This window comes from Neovison vison, chromosome 1 (assembly GCF_020171115.1).
Source record: "Neovison vison isolate M4711 chromosome 1, ASM_NN_V1, whole genome shotgun sequence".
Taxonomy (NCBI): Eukaryota; Metazoa; Chordata; class Mammalia; order Carnivora; family Mustelidae; genus Neogale; species Neogale vison.
The window spans coordinates 304049586-304072176 of NC_058091.1; the positions used below are offsets into that span (position 1 = coordinate 304049586).

Sequence of the window (22591 nt, forward strand, 5' to 3'; positions counted from 1 at the left end):
TTGCATGTCACAGCCTTACACGGAGTGTGGTTCTAGGTCTGCTTCCGGGGTCTCAAATGGGAAGTCGGCTCTGAGGAGCTCTGAAGCCTCTTTCCACTGAGTCTAGGATTCTATTCTCTGCCAGCCAGTTAGCAGTGAGGCATTTGGGTCCTGCACTCATCTGGCCAGGGTTTCTAACCTTTGATTTCAAGGGCCTCAGGAAGCTGGTAAGACTTTTCAAATATGTGCATTTACCTGGGGTGAATTTCCATATTCATATGATAATCTAAATAGTCCGTGATTCTAAAAAAATTCAGATCTCCCGCAGTAGGATGTAATGCTAATGGAATTTGTGTATTAATAAAGGGAACTCTATCTCGTAGCCCAAGACCTCACCAATTGACCCTGGGATGGACATGCAAGTGTGTGCTATTTGTCACAGGGGCACAAGAGAAAACAACACATGGTCGATCGGGCGGAGCGGGGGAGGGGTGGGGTGGGGTGGGGTGGAGTGGGGTGGAGTGGGGTGGAGTGGGGCATGGCCTCTCCACACAGGGGTCACCAATATCGAAGAGCTGCTAGGAAATCTTATCCATTAGAGCCACGTGTGGGATTTTGGAGGACCAATAAATGACACTCCGCTTTCTCTCCAGATTGTGGAGCCAGTAGAGAGACAGGCTAGAGAAGAAAGACAGATGGGGAGTATAAAGAAAGTTGGCTTTATTATTGATTAAGCTGATGGGAAAACATGGCTTTGCATTTGGGCCAAATGGGCTTAGTAGTACTCCCCCCAAATTCGGAAGACTTCTCGCCGCCGTCCGTGGCCCAGCCCGTCAGTGCAGGTGAGTTCCTTTCCTTCGGCTGAGAGAACATCCGATGTGCAGAAGGCCATGGTCTCTCTGAAGGGGCTAGGCCTGGCGTTGCTCAGCTTTCTCTATGGACATCACCAACCTGCTATGTCTCTCCTCCCTAGAAGAGCAATAAACAAAGGCGAGAGAGCAGCTTTCCCCAATTAACTTTCCCTTCTGGGGGTTTAGGAGGCCTATTATCTGCTCTCTTTAGAGCATCAGGAGTTAGGAATACATTTTTCCCCCCAATTTTAAGTGCATCTCTGAATCAACGGCAGATTGAATTGCAATCGTGGTGGGGAGATATCATAAGTGACTTATTTTTAAAAATGGAAATAAAAGCCCTTCAAGGCCATAGAAAACAGGACTAGAATTGATCAGAGAGTTTTCAGAGAGACTGCCCAGTATCTCTTGAGGCCAAAGGATGAGTTAGACATCATCAGATGGAGCTAAAATCTCCCAGAGGAAGTGTGTCAGAGCAAGAGCTAGGGGAGCGGCCGTCAGAGGGACGTCCCTTACCTGTGCCATGGACCGAAGATGGGTCACATTCTGGGAGAGACTTTTCCTTATCTCACTTTACCTGCCTTGGCTCTCCAAATAAAGTTTTCTGACTTTCTAGCCAACATTCTCTGAACTTTAAATGCTTTCAAGTTGTCACTGTTCTGGAATAATAGCAGCAGCTGTCTCTTGGGTAAGATCAAGACAATGCCTTCATGGGGTAGGCGGCTGTTCTCGAGGGGTTTCTGGGTTCCTCAACTGTGGGGTGACCCCATGCCCCAGTTTGTCTCATGGATCTCCGTCTACACTTGATGTCTCAGTATAGCGGTTAAATGTACTTCCATTCTTGAGGGTTCAAGAGTGTCCCAATTTGGCAAATAAATTATATGTTCACTCTACTTTTCTTTACTATTTAGTTTTTGCCTTTTTAGAAAAGGAATGGATTTATTGCTACTTGTGTAATTAAAATTCATTTTTACAGAAGACAATGTCATGATTTCTGCCTTTAAGGAGACCCAATTGATGATGATAATAAAGCAGGCATTGATAATGGTGCTTTGCCTAAAGATTACAGAATCTTAAATTTATTTAAAGGGTTAAATGGTAGGGGATCCATTTATTTTGAGTAGATGGATGACTGGGTGAAGCTAGAGTGATAGGAACAGCAGGCTTCAATATATTAATTACACATAAGTTATCAGCATCATCTCACACCTTTGTGTAGTTTTGTTCCTACCTCACCTGGTACCTCTAATGTGTGAAACTTCTTTCTTTTTTGCCTTCTTCTCAGTGGCCAGTGATACTTGAAATCGTGTTGATCTTTCAAAGAGTTAGCATTTCTTCCCTACTTCTAATTCATACTTTCTTTCACCTCTCGTTGGGACTCAATTTTTCCAGCCTCCATCAAGATGTTAGTTTTTGTACACATTATTGTATAAAGCAAAATAAAATTGGTAAGTGGGTGAACATCCTTGGTCTCAAAACAAACCCCTGGGGGGCATAGTGTCTTCTGTTTGGGATGTCGTCATCGAAACCCTCTTTGTACATGACCCCCCACACAGATAGTCTCTACTATGTTGTGAAACCCAACCTGTCCTCTGTCCCCCCCTTCCCCCTTCCCTCCCTCCCTCCATCTGTCTCCTTTCTCTCCCTTCCTCCCTCCTCCCTTTCTCACTTCCTCCCTTCCATGCTTGCATGGAATCCAACATGGGGCTTGAACTCACAACCCTGAGATCAAGACCTGAACTGAGATTAAGAGTTGGATTCTTGGGGCACCTGTGTGCCTCAGTTGGTTAAGTGCCTGCCTTCAGCTCAGGTCATGATTCCAGGGTCCTGGGATCAAGCCCCACATGGGGAGCCTACTTTTCCCTCTCACTCTGCTGCTCTCTCTACTTGTACACTCTCTAGCTCTTTCTCAAAATAAATAAATACAATCTTAAAAGAGAGAGAGAGAGAGAGAGATATGTTTAACTGACTGAGCCACCCAGGCACCGTGTATCTCCATTAATTAATGGCTCTGTCATGTAGAAGAGAATGGAGAGCCTATATAAAGCAAGGTGGGTTGCATCTCTCTTCCTTCCCTTCCAAAGCTCGCTGTTGGGGGGGAAGGTTTGTGTGGTGGAATTGTCAGTATCTGGATTCACACTAGTGATTGTGTCCCTGACTGAGAGCTAACCCATAGGGCCCTAGTACAGAATCATTGCTTGTTAAATTAGGGAAATGTTTCTGAAGCATTTGACAGATAGCTAGTTCCAAAGGCTCCCTCTAAGATATCCTGCCCCCAGTTTCCTTTACTTTCCTCTCAGGGACTGCTGGATGTCCCCAGATCCAGCAAATGAAGGTCGACACCTGGCATAGCAACGATCTACTGGTATCTTGCTCCAACCCATTCTGATTAGCTGGTGGCCCTGCCCTGTTAGGCTGTTGACTACCACCTCTGGTTGTTCTGTGGGACCTCTTCTTTGAGGTGCTTACACATGAATTTGGTATGACTTTCTGTAATTTTAAAAATGGAAATCAAATTAATACTTTGGAGTTGAGTTTAGTTGTTTCCCCATTGTGTGTGTGTGCGTGTGCACATGCACGCACATGGGCAAATATGTGTGGGGGGATGTGCAAGCATGTGTGCATCATAATGGACCTGACGCATCTTCTGTTTCTTAGGGTGTCTCCAATTAACATTTCTGCTCAAAAATTGGGCTTTTTTTTATACTCATGGAAGATACCCTTTAGAGGTATTCTCTTCAAACAAAATATGGAAATTTCTGTTAGTAGCTGACAGATGGTCATCCAGTTTTTGGATAACTTTGGTAATGGAGAGTTTACTCCCCCAGACGTCATTTTCCCCTCTGAAATAAATTACATAGGGTGATCTACACCCAGTTCTCAGAAATGTTCTTTATCCCAAAAAGCCGTATCGGATAGTCGGCCCAGGGATCCTCACTTCGTGTAAAAAGGTTTCTCTGGATAATCTTCCCTTTGCCATGGTCTCCATACGCATATTCCTGAGCACTTTATAACATTCGAGAAATGTCACAAACCTAAAGAAACCACATGATCCTGATTCCTATCTTTTGGCTCAGAAATATGCTTTGTATGTTTAGGTAATCAGTCCTTAGGTAATCAATTGTTTCTATCAAAGAAACGAATGCATGAAAAATGAAGGACCCCTGGCAGATTTTTTTTTTAGCCTTTATAGAAAATTCCCCCAGGACAGAAACTTCATGCATCTGATTGGCCTGTTTCAGTATTTAATCATAGCAAAGATCAAGAGTTCCCCCTTATGCCCAGATGAAATCTCTGTGCCTTTAATTAAAGCTAATTTCTTCTTCTTTGCTACTCTGGGTGGGTTTCCTTTGTCTGGCTGCGTTCCCAGATCATCCTTCTTGTTGACAGGCAGAGGGAGGAGGAAGAAAGACCAAATGTGTATTATAGGAGTCTGCTATTCTAGAGAGCTCTATTACCAAATTTACCACCCCATATAGTGATGGGGAACATTTTCCTTCATCATCCTAGTTATCTGATTATGTTTAAAAAGTTAAAAAAAAATGCTGTCCACTTTGCTTTGGCAAGTAAGACCACCTCTTCTTGTATACCACCAGTTCATGCATCAGCTTTGGATGTGCGGAGAGAAGGAAGAGGGGCTGTCACTGTAAACATGGGGAGAACACAGCAGGTGTGTTTTTTGGGTTTTTTTTGTTGTTTTTTTCTTTTTCTTTCTTTTTTTTTTTTAAGAAAACCTATTCATTACAACCTATGCTCAAATGTAAAAATAAGAATTACATATTTTGCCTCTTGAGCTTGACCTTCTAACTTCTAATTAGGCCAATAAACATATCCTCATTGACTTTGCCAGAGTGTGATCAGGAAGTCACAGAAAGAAGCTGTATCATGAGACTCTTTGTTCTAGGACTTTAGTTCTGGTTGTGTACAGAAACATATTAATGATCCTTTTTTTTTTTGTTAAAGATTTATTTATTTGCGAGAGAGAGAACGAGAGACAGAGAGAGAATGTACAAGCAGGGGGAGCAACAGAGGGAGAAGGGGAAGCAGGCTTCATCCTAGGACCCTGGGATCACGACCTGAGCTGAAGGTAGACGTTTAACCAGCTGAGCTACCCAAGGACCCCTCAAGGATCCTTTAATGGCAAAACTCATGACTTTATTTGACTTTTAGTTTCTATGATCTTAAAAGGATACTAAATTTGAAAGAGGCTTTAGGAGTTTATAGTTTAATTTTCTTTGCAGCAGAGGAAATTGTCGCTCAAGCATTGACCATAAACAAATATTCTTCCTTAAAGGATTGAGCCCTGAGGAGCAGTTCAAACAACATTGAACAACAATCTTTACCTCTTTGGAAAAATCTGGATAATCTCCCGACTTCCCACTGCCAGGGTGCCCATCAGTTGGTAATATGTAGAAAGGGGGAATACAGTGCCTCCAGTGTCCCTGGCTTGGTGGCTCTGTCCTTTAGGATGTTTACTCTTTGAAAAATTCATTCTGTGATTATGGAATAACATCTTGATATCTGAGTTAGGAGGGAGAGAGTCCTGGGCAAATAACACATGTGGATTATTCTCCCAATGTAAAATAATAATTAAATCATCACCATTCTGATTTTTAAATGTTTCCTGTAATTTTGGTTGTTTCGAGGGTTTTTTTTTTTTCTTTTTTAAATAAAACTCCGTGTGGGCTTAAATTTCCTTACTGGATTCTTTTAAGCAAATATATGCTGAGTGTCTATCTTTCATTTATTTATTCAACAAGAACGTATTTAGTGTTTGTTATCATCCGTACTGTTCTAGGTGCTGAGGATATAGTAGAAATAAAAGAAATTCCTACACTCACGGAGCTTTTGGTCTCATTACAAATACAGAGGGATGAGATGAATCCTGTCTTTGCTTCCCTGAGCTTGGAGATTAGCAGGAAAGACAAAATCTTAATTGATTGCTATAATTAGTATGATGAATATTCAATACAGGGGTAACAGAAGGTATAGAGTACCTAATGACTGATTACCTAAATATGTACAGGAAACAGGGCAGTGAAACCAAATTCTGGGGTCAAGGGAGGTTCTGCAGGAAGGGGAGAGAGACGTTTAAGCTGGTTTCTGAAGGGTGAGTAGGAGTTCAATGATCTGGGGGAGTGGGGAGAGAATGATTTATCAGAGGCAACAACATAGTGTGAGACTTGGAACTGAGAGAAGAATGGCACATTCGTAAGACTGGAATGAATTAGAGCAGAGATTATGTGGGACTATGTCGGGGGAAGGTGTGAAATGAGGTCCCATTGTTGAGGGCTTTGCAACCCATCTTAAGGAAACTGTACTGTATTTGAAGGGCAGTGGGGAGCCACTGTGGGTTTTAAAGCATATTGCTTTTATTGAAGGGTCCCTCTGAGAGCAATATGGGTAAGAGAATGGAAGGACAAACCCTAGATGACAGGAGTGACCAGGCAGTTGACCTAATTTAGGTAGGAGATGCTGGAAAAGGGGATGCAATGAAATGCAGGGATGTGAGTCACTCTTTGGAAGTAGAATGATGGGAGACATGAGTGAGAGCCATTGACGTGAATGGTCATATATGCATAAGAAGAACCATTCAAGGGCGGCGTCTCGAATTTTGGTTCTGGATTCAGAGAGCTACAGATCTGATCACGAGACCCTAGACCTGTATAATTTCCTGTCTTTCTGTTTCTCTTCCTTTATTTGAGGATGCATCTGTATATCTGTCCAGCCAGCCATCTTTTCCAGGCCTTCATACGAAGGAGAGCTCCCATGTTACAATTTAATCTGTGTTCCAGTGAGAATTGTTCTATATAAAGTCATTGTGCCCCTAGCTAGGGTTTTAAGGCAGACTGACCATCATCTGAATTCCGTTCAACAGTATCCAACAGCTCGACAGAAACTCTAGAATGACTATGTCAGAACTAGCTAAGACATCGTCTACCAGTTGACATTAACTTCTGCAACCATTCCACTCAAAAAGCAGATCTGAGATCCCGTCTTCTTTTTCTGAATTGACTGTTGTTCGAGGCTGATTGCATATTACCCATTGCTATTGTCTTGTGAAAACTCAATATTATCTACTCTCCCTTTGAGTCAGAAGGGGAATCATTTGGATTAATATTTTATTAATTTAAAATGCCTCCAAGATGCTATCTGATTCATTCTCATAACAATTTTGGGAGACAGGAAGGAAGCAGGTAAAAGCACACTTCACACAGTTTTTACTTAATGGCAAATTTAGTGCTGTTTGGTCATAGATGAAAAATGGAGAAATTATTCATGTGGAATCTAATTTAAGATCATCATTCTTGGTGACATTTATGACTTGCTTCTGGCAGGAATTTTGTTTGTTGTAGTAATATGAGGAATGTTCTCTGCTTTGTATTTGAAGGTGACACCACTCTCCCCCCACTAGTTTTACATGTGCTTTGAGATGTTTTTCTAATGGAAAGGACAGATTTTCATTAAGCCATTTGCACTTTCTCTTGACATTGTGACAACTGACACACATTTCTGATGCCTGACTTGGGACAGGTATGGTAGTCCCAACCACCAGCAGAGAAAAACAAATTGCCTGCCTGGGGATTTGAACTTCTGCCACCAGCCTCATTAGCAGTGTACTAACCACTGAGGGTAGCCACTGGCATGCAATTATAGCACAGCATGAATCAAACCTGGTCCAGGGCCCTGAAATTTAACCTTTGACTATATCCATTAGCCTTGACACGTCTCCATGAAAGAATGGGGGTTCTCTTGAGGCATATACTCCAAAGTGGTTTGCTGTTATCTTTCATAGAGATTTATCTCTCAAATTTAATAAAGATAGCATTAGTGAATCTTGAGATAAAATTTAGTGTTTCTGTAATACTAGGTATTTGTTTTTGAGTGATATTTATAAATACAGTCATTCATCTGTGACCGTTGTTTTCAATAAGCTCTCTTTCATAGTAAGGGTGTGCTTGAACCACATCTGAATTTATGACTGGCCACAAGTGGGAGAGAATAGCATTTTAGAATTGGAGTACAGGGGCACCTGGGTGGCTCAGTGGGCTAAAGCTTCTGCTTTTGGCTCAGGTCATGGTCTCGGGGTCCTCGGATTGAGCCCCGCATTGGGCTCTCTGCTCGATAAGGAGCCTGCTTCCTCCTCTCTCTCTGCCTGCCTGACTACCTGTGATCTCTGTCTATCAAATAAATAATTTTTAAAAATCTTAAAAAAAAAAAGAATTGGGTGTGCCTAGGTGGCTCAGTGGGTTAAGCCTCTGCCTTCAGCTCAGGTCATGATCTCAGGGTCCAAGGATCGAGCCCCGCATCGGGCTCTCTGCTTAGCAGGGAGCCTGCTTCTCCCTTTCTCTCTCTCTCTGCCTGCCTCTCTGCCCACTTGTGATCTCTGTCTGTCAAATAAATACGCAAAATCTTTAAAAAAAAAAAAAAGAATTGGAGCTCAGATGTCAGAACACCATCCAAAGTGAGAGCTTCACAGAAATGCTACAGAGTGGACAGAGAGCTATGAAGGCATTGTGTAAAGAAAAGAAAAAAATGCAGATTCATTGCAGTCAACATATTCTTTCAAACTATTTTGAGAATGAAGCACTTGATCACATTGTAATTATTAATGATTTCAAACCAGTGACAGTTATATTGATACAAAATCACTCAAGGGGGACACCTGAGTGGCTCAGTCAGTTAAGCATCTGCCTTTGGCTCAGGTCATGATCCCAGGATCCTGGGATTGAGTCCCGCATCAGGCTCCCTGCTCAACTCTTTAAAAAAAAAAAAAAAAACACTCCAGAAAGGGAAGATGCTATGAACATGGATGTTATGTTTATAAACTGTGTTTATTTGCTTAGGCTGAAAGAACGAGGTACCATATAATGGGTGGCTTATGCAACTGATGTATTTTTCCTAGTTTTGGAGGCTACAGAGTCCAAGACCAAGGTTGGACCTATGGATTTGGTTCCTGGTGAGGTTCTTTTCCTGGCTTGCAGACCACTGTCTTCTTGCTATGTTTGCAGATGGTGGAGAGAAAAAGAGGCTCTGGTCTCTTCCTCTTCTAGGGACACTCATCCTGTTGTGGGTTCCTCAAGACTTCATCTAAACACGGGCTCTACCTTAAGGCTCCACCTCCAAATATTGTCACTTTGGGCGCTGGGGTTTCTACATGTGGCTGTGAGAGGACATGAACTTTCAGTCATAACAAAAGCTGAAAGGAACTTGACTCTTTGGACTGGCAAATCAATTCCTTTGGCTCCCTCACTTCCTTTACTCAGCCAGCCTTCAAGTCCTGCTGATTCTGCCATCCGTGGCTTTCTCGAATCCAAACCTCACACTAGGGCACCAGCGTGCTGATCCAGACCTTCTCATTTCTCAAGTGGACAGCACCAGCAGCTCCCACCTGTCTGCTGTCTCTGGTCCTGCCTCCCTTTAATCTATTTTTCCTAACTGGTAACATGGAAAAGAGGTCCTGTCACTCACTTGCTTCCGTTCTTTCCAAGGATTGCCGTTACTCTTAGGATGACTGACTGCTGTATTCCCCAGCACCAATAACAATGCCTGCACATAATAAGTGCTCAAAAAATACAAGTATGTGTACATAATAGTAATACCTAGTAAGTCCTCTCTGTCTTTCTCTATACATATATGTATGTATACTGATATATGTATAGATAGAAAATAAGTGGGTTTTTTTTAAAGATTTTGTTTATTTTTTTGACAGATCACAAGTAGGCAGAGAGAGCAAGGGAAGCAGGCTCCGTGCTGAACAGAGAGCCCAATGCGGGACTCGATCCCAGGACCTTAGGATCATGACCTGAGCCGAAGGCAGAGGCTTTAACCCACTGAGCCACCCAGGTGCCCCAGAAAATGAGTTTTTTAAAAGACCATTTGTTTAAGAACAATTTTAGGTTCACAGCGATGTTAAGAGGATGGTACAGAGACTTCCCATATATCCTTTGCCCCCACACATGCATGGCATTCTCTGTTATCAGTATTTCCCACCAGAGTGGTACACTTCTTAGAACTGATAAACCAACATTGATACATCATAATCACCCAAAGTCCATAGTTTACATAAGGGCTCACTCTTGGTATGATACATTCTATGGATTTGCGCAAAAGTATAATGAGATGTGTCCATTATTGTAGTATTATATGGGGTATTTTCATTGCTCTAAAAATCTTTTATACTCTGCCTATTTGTTGCTCCTCCAGCCACCTCACCCCAACCCTTGGGAGCCACTAATCTTTTTGATGTCTCCATAGTTTTGCTTTTTTCTAGAATGCTATATAATTGAAATTTTATAGTATGTAGCTGGTTCAGACTGGCTTCTTTTACTTAGAAAATGCGTTTAAGTTTCCTCCATGTCTTCATGGCTTGATAGCTCATATCTCCTTGGTGCTGAATGATATTCTGTCATCTGGATATACCATAGCTTATTTATACATTCACCTACTGAAGGATGTTTTGGTTGCTTCCATGTTTCAGCAATTACAAAATTGCTATAAACATCCATGTGTAGGTTTTGTATGGACATAAATTTCCAGTTTCTCTGGGTAAATACCGAGCAACACAAGTACTGGATCATTTGGTAAGTGTCTTCAGTTTTGTAAGAAACTGCCACGCTGTCTTGCAAAGTGGCTGTACCATTTTGCATTCTCACCAGCAAAGAAAGATTATTCTTGTTGCTCTACCTTTTCATCAGCATATGGTTTTCATAGTGTTTCAGATTTGGGGCATTCTTTTTTGTTTGTTTGTTTGTTTAAGATTTTATTTATTTATTCATCCGAGAGAGAGTAAAAGAACACAAGCAAGGAGAGCAGCAGGCAGAGGGAGAAGCAGACTCCCTGCTGAGCGGGGAGCCCGATGCAGGACTCAATCCCAGGGCTCAATGCCCCTAGATTTGGGGCATTCTAATAAATGTATAGTGGTCAATAAACATTTTATGAATGAACCTCACCTACATCATGGGACTGGTATGACACCACTGAAGAGCTGATGTTTTTGTGGAGTGCTATGAATATACATTATTTATGTCTAGAATCAAAACACAGATGTCACCCTTATGAAAGCACCTACTCATCAAGGGACTAGCCTGCCATTTCTCTGCTCTATGCGTGGCTCATCAGTGGTCTGTCTTTAAAGAACAGGAAGCCACACATGGCTTGGCCACCATTTTTTTTTTTAAATGATTTTTTCCCCCTTTTAATGATTTCACAGTAACTTGCCTCAGTGGGAAGAAAATAACTGATGGCAATTATAAAAAAAAAAAAAGACTATGTTTAACTTTGTCTAATGGAAACTTAGCTGCATTTTTGCCTATATACCAAAAGTTGAAATTATTGAAAAGCCTGCTGACTCTAAGGAGCTTAGAAAAGTACCAGTCCGGTTTCATGTTGAAATGTTTATGCCATGAGTTCACAAGTATGAAAAGAGGAAAGGCTAACCACATGTTTTTGAATCCATCAACAATTCAAATAATAGTTAAATGTTTAAAATGTTTGGTAAGGTTCAGTTTTCCAAGATCTGTATTCATGATCTATACAATTAGGAAATAAATTGAAATAGTTGTCTGTAAAAGAGTATCAAATAAGCTTTCAACAAAAGTTCACCAAATTTTTAGAAGTTTAGGTCCTTTTATTATTACGTGTGTACTTCATAGGAATAATAATTTATAATAACTACTAACTGCATCTCTGTTTTCAATTTATTGTTACCTTTATATGCCCAAGTATAATTTCAACCTTGTGCTATTTCTGTGAGTCACATGTGATTACTTTAATCTGCAGGAAAGAGAACTAAGGATCAGAGTGGTTCAGTGGCTTGTCTGAGAGCACAGAGGATGAGATAGTAATGGGGTGTGATGTTTCCTGTCTGGGTGAGCCCCTTCCTCTGAGTGTGTCTTGGACTCCAGTTAATGACTTTCCAGTGAGCAGTGTAAATTATTGCTGTTTAAATGTTATTTTGCTGCATCTGATATTCCTGGAAATAAGTTTGCTGTCAGGGAAGATTTCCTAAAGAGTAGTCTACACTGGGGGCACCAGCGTGGCCCATTCAGTTAATCCAGACTCTTGCTTTAGGGTGAGGTCCTGATCTCATGGCTCATGGCTGATGGGATCAAGTCCTGAGTTGGGCTTCATGCTCAGCGGGAGTCTGCTTGAATATTCTCTCCCTCTGCCTCTCCCCCTCCCTGCGAGGGCTCTCTCTCTCTCTCTCAAATAAATCAATCTTTAAAAAGAAAAAAAAAAGAGTACATTCAGTTATTTCCACTTGTTCCTATTTCCACTATCCAGTTTCTACTTCAGTGTTCTCACTAATTCCTTTGGCCTGCAATAGTTAGGTTATATGCTCTCTCCTATGCTATAAAAAGAGAGAGAGAGAGAGAGGAGAAGCTGTGTGCCTTTACTGATGTGGATCAAATTGTAGGCACTCAACCAAATCCTGTAGGAAGAAGCAACCAGTAAACAGATGAACAGGCTATAACGGGCCTTTGTGTATGAAGATCCCCCCAGACGCTCCCTGTACTGATAGAAGTTCGTCTGAGAGGCGCTAATAAGGATTGGAAACTGTTACTTTGCACACCAGCCTAGGGCCAGACAGGGCCAGGGGTGCTGCTGGACATCTCACCACTGAAGGAGAAAAGAACAAAGGGAACCAAATGTTAAAAGGAAGGAGTTGGAAAACAGGAGAAACAAAGGGGAGAGAAAGCCAGGAAGGAAGAGACAAAGAATCTTGGGGAAGAGGTGGGGGCCCAGGGAACAGTGATTAGAGGCTCAGGAGTTCTCAGCAACAAGGGGGAGCGGATTATCCTGTTGTCCACCCTCTCTCTTCCCTGTGTCAGGACCCTTACACACCAGTGCCCTGCACAAGTCCCTACTTGGACCCCTGGGTGCACCTCCCCACCCAGGGCAAGGCCTCCACAGCCCCAAGGAGACCTGTGCACCTGGAACCCTGCCCTGGGCCCCGGGGTCCTGGAGTGCACCACCCAGCTGGCCCCCAGGTGCCTCCAAGGCCTTCACAGACCTCCCCATCCATCACCTCAGGACAGAGAGCTGGGCAGCGGAGTTGACCCTTAGGCACAAGGTATGCTCTGAATGGGATCTCAACTAAAGCACTATCCCTGGGTCCTAAAGGCCATTGTCCAGGCCCTGGACAGGCAGAGTGGGTCTAGAGTGGCCCTGAGGAGTCAACATATTGACAGAAGAGAGGAGTTGTAGGATGACCCAACTTTGTTCTGACTCCAAGATCCCTACTGAACCTCACCTAGGCCTACATGTAACTGGCTCTTCTGTATGGCCTTCAGATTTTCCTTTTTTATACCGAGTTGGAAAACAGAAAGAATTACACATAAAATCTTTTAAAACCCAATCATACCTACTCCCAACACCCACAATTAACCCTATCAGAACTTTAGCATCTTTGCTTCTTGTCTTTTTTTTTTTTCCCTGTGTGGATATGAAACACAGTGATGCTCGTGCTATATGAATATATGAACATCTCCTTGTAAATTTTTAAATATAATTTCAAACTTAAAGAAAAGTTGGAAGAATAACACAAAGAATGTCTCCATGTCTTCTATCCAGATAAGCTGCTTGCCCACAATTTGCTTCTTTTGCTCCATTTTTCTTTTTCTTTTCTTTCCTTCCTCCATCCCTCCCTCCCTCCGCCCTTTCTTTGCAACATTCTCTCTGCAGTGATTTTTCTGAAACATCAGAGGCTAAGTTCTAGTATTTCGTTTATTCCAAAATATTGTGTGTGTGTTCGCTACAAACAAGGACATTCCAGGGATCGCAATCAAGAACTTGAACATTGATACAACACTGTTATTTCAGTCACAGCCCAAAATTGTTCGATTGTCCCAATAATGTCATTCCAGCTATTTTGGGGTTTGGCTCAGAATCCTGTCCAGGATCAGACATTGTGCCTAGCTGTCATGTCTCCTTAGTCGGTTCCTCAGCTTCCTTTGTCTTCCATGACCTTGACATTGTTGAAGGGTATAGGCCAGTTATTTTGTAGAATGTTCCTTCACTTGGCTTTTTCTGACATTTCTTTGTGATTGGATTCAGTGTGTTTATTTTTGGCAGGAACATAAGAGATGTGGTGTTGGTTATTTCCCAGAACATTGTAGTAGACAGTTTGGAACCCTCCAACAAGGTTCCTCTGACTTTCCTGATTCCTATTCCTGACTCTTCCATCTCCCGTATCCCCTACCCCAAGTTGGATATAACTACTCTTAAGTGTGTATCCTTCCATCCTTTAAAAATATATTTACAAACCTATGTGTGTATTAAGAGACAATCTGTACTACCAATTTTATACTTTTGTAGTTCTACAAGTAGCTTTCCATAGAAGACATTGGTAATGTGTTTCAACTCCATCCTTGATGATGCTTATGGACCTACGTGATTCCTTTCACCACACAGATTCTTCAAACTAATGTGGGCCAGGAAATTTCCCCAGGTGGCTGTACAGTGGATTCCACAAGATCATGTCTTGTTCACTACCATGTCCCTGGTCCAGGGCCTTTTTATCACGTGTGCTCAACGAATTTCGGTTGGATGGACTGAGAGGTCTTCAAGGTTAGAGGAATCTTCCAGGCTGACTCCGGGGCAATTTCCCATACCTGGTTCAATCAGCACCCGGAGAGCTTACCGATACCCCAAATTGTGATGTCAGCTCCTGGATCAGAAAGTTCTGATGCACGAAACCTCACCTTTCTACAAGTTTTCTTAAAAATTTGTTTTTGAATTCATGTTAAGAGAGAGGAACTAGTAATCAAGATTAATGTTAGCCATACTTTCTTACTGTCATAAAAGAACATTATTAGTATTTGAGAACAGCAACTCTCCATATATTGCTGCTATTAAAACTTCAACACAAAGCTCTTTCAGGATGTTTTAATGATCAGTGAATGACTTAATGAATGTTGAGCTGCAGGCTATTAACCCTGACTCTGACCTCTATTAGCTATGAATTAAGGCAGAAATGTAGGCTGCTAAGAAGGGATCCGAATAAATGTGGGGCATAATTAAGCTTCAGTGGGTGCCTGGATTTTTGCATTTCCCATCATAACCTGTGTAATTGCCCAAAGAGTTGATCACTCTGAATCTTAAAAACATAAAACTTCTTATTCTTTGATTCTGAATTTGTATATGGATGAAATAGTGTGCATTCTTTGTTCTCACTTTGAAGAGTAGTGGGGAAAAAGAGAGACTTGAGTATAAGTAAAATTGATGATAGAGGAAGGCAACTGCCATTCTTTTGACCATGTAATACAATTGTCTGGGGGAAATGGCTTAGTATTCATGTTTGCACCAAGAGACCTCTGTAATTGGCCAAGAGCAAACACACAAAATTTTACCCTCTTGGAAGAATCAAGCGAAGCCCATTTCTTCTAATCAATAGGATATCTGATTAGGTAGTAGATTATGTAACTCTGGTATGTCAAATTCAGTGTTCTTTGAATATTTATGAAACATAAAGAATTCAGTCGGTCAATATATTTACTCTGTAAGATTTTACATTTGTTTTTTGATTTGTAGCTTTTGGACAAAGCAAAAATCACTCCTAAAGGTGATGATTTGAAGACAGATTTTCCTGTTGTATAAGCCAAATGGGCTCAAAATAGATTTCCTTCTTTTTAGTCAGGTTTTCTGGTATAGAACTTTAAAATTCTGGAGGCTTTTAATTCCATTTTTCATTAGAAAGGAAGAAAGATAATAAGGAAAGAGGGAAGATAGAATGTAAGGGAGAAAGAAACTAGACCTTTTCATAAAATTAGTTTCTCCTTTGAAGAACTATGTGGAGGCACAGAGGATCCTCCAAGTACCCCTGAATGACAGGCATGAAAAGTTATGTGCCTGGTTCATTGATAGTGATCAAGGGAGGCTCAAACTAGAAACGGGGCCCTACAACCTAATGGCCATTGACACATGACAATACTTAACTCTTTTTTTAAAAAATTTTTTTATTATATATATATATATATATATATATATATTTCCAGTTTATTTATTTTCAGAAAAACAGTATTCATTAAACATATATTTTTATCCCCAGGGGTACAGGTCTGTGAATCGCCAGGTTTACACACTTCACAGCACTCACCAAAGCACATACCCTCCCCAATGTCCATAACCCCACCCCTCTACTCCCAACCCCCCTCCTCTCAGCAACCCTCAGTTTGTTTTGTGAGATTAAGAGTCACTTATGGTTTGGCTCCCTCCCAATCCCATCTTGTTTCGTTCATTAAGTGGGTAGGAGAAGAATAAATGAAACAATACTTAACTCTTGGACTTAAACTCCAATGAGGATCCCTTATAAAAATTCATGTTAAGGGATTCTTTATTATGCCTGGAGACTCCATCTCTCCTCTGCTCCTACCAGGAAGGAGAAAGATTCCCCGCCCATCCCCCCCCCACCCCACGCCCAAAATATGTGACATCTGACGATGGTCCTTGAAGAAGCAAGAGAGAAGAGAGATGGAATGACTATATGTATATTTGTATGTATATTTACATATCCCACAAGCATTTCAAAACCTGGGAGAGAGGCTGAATTAATTGATGAGAATACCAGCCTTTTTAAAGGCTGTGAAAGTGTAGGTTTATTCTTCTTGAGGAGGCAGGATCACTCCACTATGTTCAGCCCCATTAAATCAGGCAGAATAATGGCTCCCTGAAGAGATCGGCATTCTGGAACCTGTGAATACATTACCTCATTGGGAAAAAGGGATTTTGCAGGTGTGATTAAGAGAAGGATCTTAAGACAGAGAGGTTATCTTTGATGCTCCATGTAGACTGTGTAATCACAGGATTCTTAAAAGATTGAAAAAGGAGGCAGAAGAGATGGAGGAAAATTGACAAGAGAAGCAGGGACCAGAGTCAGGAGAAGGATCTGAGGAGTCTATGCTGCTGACTTTGAAGACAGGGGGAAGTGCCACAAGCCAAGAAATGTACACTATCTCTAGAAGCTGGACAACACGTGGATTCTTCCTGAGAGGCTCTAGAGGAATGTAGTTCTGTTGATACCTTGATTGTAGCCCGCTAAGACCCATTTTGGACCTCTGACCTCTAGACCTGTAGGATAATAGGTCTGTATTATCTTAAGTCACTGAGTTTGTGGTAATTTGTCATAGCAAAGGAGAAACCTAAAGCACTGATGCACTGATTTCCAGAAGAGAGTGTCTAATGTTCTCTAGTGCAGCCCTGACTCTAAAGGTCTTGGGTTCTAGATGGCGCCACTACGGGATAGTGGAGACTCTGGATGCCCGAGGCTCTGAGTCACCACATTACTACTTAGACTGGTAGCAGACTCTGCTTGGATGAGAACTCAACTCTCTTCTGATAAGACCTGGAGATTTTAGGGCTGGTTGCACTTGGTAACCTCACCTTTCCCCAAGCTCTGCCTGGTAAACTCAGGTCTTCACAGATGAGGCTAGATGGGTGGTGTGCTAATAAGTGCTTAACAGCCAGTTCTCAGAAAAAAAGAAAAAATAAAAAACCAGCCCTGATTTGTAATGTTGCTGATTTCCATGGTGTAGATATTCCCCCCATGGCTAACTCAAGCTCCTTGTGATTTCCACTGAATGAAAAGCCCTACGCACAATCCACTTCTGTGCCTCTGTGTCACTTTCTCCAGCCCACTCCTGGGTGAACCTTGACTGGATCTAAAAAACGGGGCAGAATTTGCCTCTTTTGTAAATTTAACAGTAGCATATCTATAGAGGACACACAGCCTGTTTATGGTAACAATAAATTGCAAAGGCTGTATTTAGTGATATTTTGTATTAAGACTTTCAAGCCAGGAATTAGAAGATTGAAATCATACATGGTAAAATGAAGGCTAGCACTTAAATTTTAAGATCCATTTAATATACCCAATCATGACAAATCTTTTGGCAAATTATCTTGTGAGTTTTGGTGTTAAATGATAGCTATGTACTTATTTTTGTGGAAAGAGCAAGTTGCTGCTATAGTAAAATAAAGGAAAATGAAAACAGGACATTTTGGACTTCTTTTGTACAATGACTAAATTAAATGAACTTTCGTACATTTGTCTTATTAGTCAGTCATTATTATTACCTATGTAAATATTTAGGAGTATATAAATGTCAACCTGGGAGTTTAGCTAAGTTATAGTTTAAATAACTATCATTTTTACACAATGTCTCTTATGAGACTCAATGTCACAAATTATGTGTTCCTATAAAAAGAATCTGCTTAAATTATCTGAGAAAATATTTCAAGTGTCATTTTAAAAAATATTCATAATATAAAATAATAGTATGATTTTCTAGTGTTAATTTAAATGTATTTTTGTAAAGCCCTTCATGAAATTTGGGACTTCAAACCAATTCACTGTTTAAAAAGTGAATACTCTATAGTTCTCTTAACTCTCCTAAGGAGGGGTCCCTGGGTGGCTCAGTTGGCTAAGGGTTCGGTTCTTGATTTTGACTCAGGACTTGATCTTGGGGCTGTGAGGCTGAGCGCCAGCGTGGGCTCCATGCTCCGTGCAGAGTCGGCTCAAGACTCTAGAGAGTCTCTCTCTCTCTCCCTCTCCCCTCTGTCCCTTTCTTCTGCTCATGCACTCTCTCTCTCTCTCTAAATATATAAGTAAAATATGCAAAAATAAAATAAAATCTTCTAAGGACTGAAGAGCCAACATACAACTGCCTGTGATAAGAGATAGTTAAGTACCATGCGGTAATTATGACTGGATGAATTATTAAACATATTCATTTTAGAAGTAGAAACTTGTGTTTAACAAAGGAGTGAAAAAAACCCCCAGAGACTAAAAACGGAGTGGGGAGGATACATGTATATTGACATAAAGAACAGAAAAGGCAACGCTTGGCCATTTTGCTTAGAATGAAGGAGCCGTGAGGTGGGCTTCCCTGTCTGCGTCAAAGCCCCTGACCCCCCACTTTGAGGTGAAGGGGTCCCGTCACCCAGACTCCCCGGAAGAGTTCCTCTCTGTCTGTGCTGTCTGTTGTCAGCATGAGGAAGGGGAAGGTTGTCGCCTTTCTGTGTTTTCTGTCCCCTCAGTCTAGAGCGCCGCCTCCTTCTCTAATGTCTGTTAGCTTGCCTGTTGCCTGCAGAAGATGGTGAAAACGTCTGTCACGGGTACAGCTGTTAGAAAATACTTATTCTGCTTAGAAGCCCAGCGAAGGGCCCGGCTGTGGCCAGGCCTCATTCTTAAGCTCTGTCTTTGTTTTCATGTCTATCAACTGGTCAGTCTCCTCCTAAGATCTTTCACATGATGCCATGCTTCTCAGTCAGGTCTTGATGCTGTGGACACGTGTGCGTGAGTACGTGGGTGCACACACACCCATGTCCACATGCTTATGCAAGGCATGCGTACATGCACATGTGCATATACAGAACTGTGCACGTGCAGGCACACACAAGATCGGGAGATTTGCAGCCCCCACACACATGTATACATATGCACACACAATTTGTAGCCTTGAATCATTGAATTACTTGGGGCCTTTCCAGATAGTCACTTGGCAGTACTCTCCCCTTGCTTTGGTACTTCATGGCTTGGCACACAGAAACAGAGTGGGGCAGTGACGGAAATAGCTCCATCATGTATGTGCTCTTCCACCGCGGTCCCTACTGCTATCAAAGCCATCCTGCAAAACAGGTGCCCATTTGTGCAAGGCTGCGATGACAAAGAGAGAAGCTTCTCCTCACCACTGGGAGCCATTTATGAAGATTCAGGTTGATTTTATTTATATAGAAGAAATGCTGTCTGAGGGAATGTATCCTAGTAATTGTACATTTATTTGTTGGATGGCAGTAGTGCACGCGTGTGCAAAGGTGACAGGACTCAGTTACATCAAAGGTAAGATTAGGGTTTTGGAACAGAGTGATCCAGCTGCTACATAATGATTCAGACAGCTGGGAAAGTCCAATGGGTCCCTCTAAGACAAATTTAAGGACTTCTAAAATACTTTTCTTTCCACATTTGGATTATTCTATTAGACCACCAAGAACGTCTATTTATTCCATAGGTCACATTGCAAAAGGAATGGTGACACCCTTATGGATTGACAATGCTTTAAATGTTCACATCATCTAGAATTAGCAGAGGCAGGGAAACATTGAAATTTTGGGGGAAAAAAAAAAAAAGTAGCCAAGTTCTGGGCAGAGAGCCAAAGCGGTCAGGTGCAAAATCTATAGCAAATCGAATAGTTGGATTGTTTTTGAGCCTGTGTTTCTGGAAAGCAGAGCGTGAGACAAAGTTCACAGTGTGCAGATATTTGATTTAGCATTGTGATTCCAGGAAGCAGGAATGCAGGACGTAGGGAATGAAACAAAGAAGAAAAGGAAGCCTATACCAAGAAGCATTATTGAGTTGGCCAGTCGTCTGCGTAGCCAGTGGTCCGTCCTGCTGGAACCGCTGAGGAGCCTCATGAAATGCTTCTCAGAAGGGCCTACACGAAGGCTCAGTCATTTGAGCTTCTGACTCTTGGTTTCGGCTCAGATCATGATCTCAGGGTCACGAGATTGAGCCTCCTCGGGCCACGTGCTTACAGGGGAGTCTCCTTGAAGATTCTCTCCCTCTGACTTCCCCCACACATGTGAGTGCTTGCCTGTGTGTGTGCGCGCACACACACTGTCTCTCTCTCTGTCTGTCTCTGGAATGAAGAGATAAATCTTTGGGGAAAAAAGATGACTACGTAAGAGAAAAGGAGGAAGAATATTTCATTGCCTCCAGTTTACCATTTGTTAAGAGTAGCTTCATGGGTGGTAACATCCCCTAATATTTTAAATTTCCTGAGACAGTAATCTAAAGTTGTGTGCCCAGGTTGAAACAAGGTGCTGAGACTGAACTTGCCTGAAGTTACTAGAAACATGGGCAGAACCAGTAGCTGAGCAAAGGCTAGAATGAGGCAGTGCCGAGTGGATGCACAGGAACTATCTGATACAGATTGATTATCAAGGTCAGTTTCCGCTTGGTGTGCTGCAGTAACACATAGCCCTGAAATCTCTTAAACAACAGCAGTTTATTTCTTGGGCTTTCAGACTGAAGGAGAAGCCTCTATTTTGAACATTCCATGCTCATGGCAGAGGGAAGAGAGCAGAAGCATATGATGACTTATAAGACATTGACTCTGACATGATTCATATCACTTCTCTTCATGCTCTATTGGCCAAAGAAAGCCATAGGGTAAGTAGCACAGACTGGAAAGTAAACTCCCCAGTGAAGTAGTACAAGTCACATGGTAACAGGCAGGATTGTACCCTGCTCTCACAAGGAACACAGAGAGTGAGCAGGAGCAATAATCTACTCGGACACAAGGGATCTTCCCATAAGAGATGCTTCCAGGAAGGCCTGTGAGACTTCTTATTACTCCCCCAGTGGTCAGCTAGATAATGAGTGTAACTAACATAATTATTACAAGGCGTTGGTAATACATGACACAGTATTCCATTCACAGACTGGAGAAGCCCTCTTCCCTGAGCCTGACACACGTGATAAGAGAGAATGCACAAAAACTGAGTTCACATCCAGATTCATCAAAGACATGGACACCAGTGTTGCTGCCAAGGTAAAGTCTTCCCATTCCCATCCACGTATCTCACAATAAGACGACATCGGCATGTTAAAAATACACACATGCGCGCGCACACACACACACACACACACTCACATTCCCTTACACTTCTCTTTTTCTCTTAGACACGAGGACTGAAAATAGAAACATCTGACTTGAACTTCACAAAGGTGGTAAATGTCCATAGGAGCTCTTGGGTGCTTGGACATGTCCTGCCTCCTGCTCTCAGACCTTCTATTTTCATCATGGTTTGTGCATAAGTAAAATTCAGTTCAAATTTCAGAATGAGCTGACTACGATTGAGATCTCATCCCGTGGCTTCTGCCCCATATATGTAAGATGCTTAAGGAAATCTCACAGAAAACTGACTTCTTTGTAGAGAAGAGATTTTAATTTTTAATTGGCATGCTGTCTTAGGTCTATTTAGGCTGCAATAACAAAATAACAGAGATGGGTGGCTCATACACAACAGAAATTAATTTCTCATGGTTTCAGAGGCTGGAAGTCCAAGATCAGGGTACGGACATGGTCATGTTCTGGTGAGAGCTCTCTCCTGGCTCATAGCTGGCGCCTTCTCACTGTGCCCTCACATGCTAGAAGGGGTAAGGCATCTCTATGGAGCCTCTTTGATAAGAGGACTAATTCTATCAGGAACTAATCACCTTTCATAGGCCCTGCCTCCTAATACAATCAGCTTTGAGGGTTAAGATGTCAACATGTAAATTTGGGGAGACACAGCCATTTAAAACATAGCACATGCTTATTTCCTACCAAGTTGAAATTTTCCAGCCAACTTGTGGTTTCCGCTGCCTCTTAGCTTTTAAGGCACACACCTTCAAGGCAGATACGGTATTACTTTTATAGCTTGACTGAGGTGTAATGAGTATACAAAAGGCAGCTCATAATTAATTTGTACAGTTTGGTGAGTTTGAACATCTGTATGTCCTCATGTTGCTGTCATCACAGCTGGGGAATAAACATACTCATCACCTTCAAAGGGCAGACTTAGGATCGCTTGTCTCTTTCCTGCCCAAAACTGTTGTAACCATTTTGTCATTAAAAAGCGAGGGTTTGGAACTACAGTTCTCCCTGACCAGTTATTCTACTATCAAAATATGTCTGGACAGCTGCAGCGCAGATACAGGAATTCTGAATGGCATAGCCATCTAAGAGTAACTGTTTAAATAAAGTGAGAGGCCATTT

General features: G+C 41.9%; 1 pseudogene; it reads left to right on the forward strand.

The window, feature by feature from the left end:
* The first annotated feature begins 748 nt into the window (after window positions 1–748).
* Window positions 749–22591, forward strand: part of LOC122895826 — a 110445-nt pseudogene continuing 88602 nt past the window's right edge.